Source organism: Geospiza fortis, unplaced genomic scaffold, assembly GCF_000277835.1.
Source record: "Geospiza fortis unplaced genomic scaffold, GeoFor_1.0 scaffold171, whole genome shotgun sequence".
NCBI lineage: Eukaryota > Metazoa > Chordata > Aves > Passeriformes > Thraupidae > Geospiza > Geospiza fortis.
The window spans coordinates 873,541-876,492 of NW_005054313.1; positions in this window are offsets into that span (position 1 = coordinate 873,541).

Genomic DNA, 2,952 nt, shown 5'->3' on the forward strand with positions numbered 1-2,952 from the left:
CGGTGCGGTGACAGCTTCCCCCGTGGCTGCCTGGGGCGCGGGGCTGTGCGGGGCAGGGGCTGCGCTGGGAGCAGCGATCCCGGGGCTTGCAGGGAGGGGCGGGATGCGATCGGAGCTGGGTGTGGAGCGGAGAATGGTCCTGTGTGAATGAGAGCCGGGGGATCGTGCCCCTGCCAGGCCACACTGCTCCCGATGAACCAGGCTCTTCTCTGGTGCTCCCGCTCCAAGGTCCCGACCCTGCTACGAGCATCTTGCATCAGCTTCAGGCTCCCTTTTGTTGTCTGTTGTTTTTTTGTTCCCTGTGTGATGGACTCTGCCCCATCCTGCACCTTCAGGTGTAACTTGTGCATCTCCTCCAGTGCAGGAAGTGTCGATGTGTCTATCACAACTGATGAGTTACAGCTGCTGAGGTGTCTCACCTGATGCTAACTTGATTGCAGAGGTATGTCAGGAGCAGCTTTATCCATGCAGTTATAGCTGGAAGGATTGCATTCTGTACTTTCAGTCTCATGTAGGTTCCCTCAGAGAATTTGTAGCAGCTTCCTCTTATTGTTGATGAACAATTGTCACTGGTCTGGCAAGTATAAAGATTCCTGTCAGCCTCTTAGATTGCTTATTGGCTTTCACAGCACTGGTGTGTCCTTCTGTAACAAATGTTCCTGGCTTGTTAGTCAGCTAACTGGTACAGTGTGTTCATCTTCCATGCCTCATTTATCAATTGTTATCATGCTCAGCCATGTTCATAATATTGCTCAGGTTGGTGTGTTGTAGTCCCTGCTGATGTGGTGTCCATAGAGCACTCAGTTCAGTTGTTTGTATTTGTGATATCTTGTTTTTAGACTTTCTTTGATAATGTGTCTTTCCTGTGCAGGGAGTTTTGTCTTGGGTTGCTGTCTTATCTTTCATGAGTCACTGTCTCTCTGAGGTGCTTGCTTCGTTCTCATATCACAAGACAAGTTTCAATAGCTTCCCTTGCCTCTTTGTAGATCAGTGAACATTCAGCCATTCTCCTTATTCTAGACATCACTTATTTTGGTCTTAAAGTCAAGAGTAAGAACAGGAAGGATATGAAAAGAGAAATAAAAGCTAATGTTTAAGTTCTTCTGTTCTCCTGTCTTAATCTTAAAAATAGTGCTTTTGCATGGGAGGTCCTCTGTGTTACTGAGTGAATTAGTTGCACAAAAGATGAGGCTGACCTAAGATTGTGCCAGACTGTCTTTTTTTTAGGTGTGGAAGAGATGTGGAGGTTGTGGATAAAATGTTCTATCTTGCAGAACTGTTTCTGAAGAAACTTAAAAATTAACATGTTCTTCTCTTCCTTTAAAAGCTGTATTTCTCTATTCAGAGAGTGAATAGCAGCTTAAACTCTTAGTGTTTCATAAAGCTGCTTTATTAAACCTATCATGTGAAAACCTAGAGATTAACACATTGAAAGAGTTGTATTGGGAAGGAATGGTGGCAAAATAACACTGTTTGACCTTGACACAAGCACATGAAGATGTTTTCTAAGTTCCAGCTATACTCCAGATGGGATTTGATGTAGGATAGGAAATGGTTGCTTTGGAGCAATGAAATGCCTGTGTGCTACTGGATTTACAGTGTCCTGTTACCTTTCTTCATCCATATCTCTTGCCTCTTCATCCAGGCTTTCACAGTGCCAGCTCTGTACCAGAACTTGGATTAAGCTAACCAAGAACAGCATTTTTCTGGTAGGAGTGTAAGTCTTGGCCTTGGCTGCTTGTAATTCTTACTGAAAGGTGCCAAGACCAGCCTGAAACTGGTCACTTGGGCTTTTCAGCAAAAGCCTAAACAATCATGCTTGGTTAGTACTTGGAGTCTTCATGTACACTTCTGAGTTTCTCTGGAAGATTGTGTTTCATGATGTTTTACAGCTCTGAATTGCTGCTCTTAATGTGCTATAGTTCAGTTGATCTTCTGTGCAGGTATTTACCCTTCTTCTGCCTATATATCTCGCAAAGTTTGAGCTTACATGCAGTTAAACATTTGATCAAACTCAGCTGATTGATTGAATTTCAATTGATTTTAATTTCAGTGTGCAAGGCCACACTGTCCTTTTTGTGGAGAAGGAAAGTCCCACTTGCCCAGCATACATGGGTGGCTGGGATGGTGCCCTGTGGGGCAGCTGTCTTAGCCCTTTCTGGCTCTAGCAAGGCTTCTACACCCAAGGGCTTATCTTTCCTTCAGCTCCCTCAGCTGACTTAATAATAAAGATTGTCTCTGACTGCCAGCCTTACTCTGCCAGTATCAGGCAGCAGTAATTGAAAATGCTTTGCAAAGCAGTTCAGTACAAACCAGGTGCTTGAAACGTCATTGAGTTCTTAGAGGTAATGGCAGTGGAAAGCAGTGCCAGGCTTGGCAGAGAACAGATTTTTATCTGTATCTCTAGACTGACCAACCAGTGCAGTTGCCTATTACTCTCTCTGTTGTTGAGTAATGTTTTCATTCCTTCTTATTATGGGTTCAGTCTGACTAAAACAAATTACCTTGACAACTTCCTCTGCTCATATGGGTTGAGCTCCTGGAAACACCGAACTTTTCTGAGATGTCTCATGTCTTATTTGCAGGTAACTGAGCTACAGCCCTATTCAGGGCATCAAGTACTCAAAAAGTATAGTACAGGCTCCTCATAGGAAGGGACAAGTGACTGACTGCTACTGAGAGTAGCTTGTCCTGCTTCTAAACTTACCTCAAAGCATCCTCAAAGATGCTTTTGTATAGAGCTGCAGGTTCCAAAAAGCTTGTGCAGAGGAGATTGAAGCCTGGTTCCCTTATCTGGAACACCCAGTTCTGTGAAGTGTTGGTTGGGCGTATGTGAATATGAAGGGTTGTACTAAGTGAAATAAGCACATGCACAGTAATTTACAGTGAACCTCCTTGTAAAAGGTAAGGACAAAATGTCCTAAAACACGGGCCTGTAATACCCCTAACCTG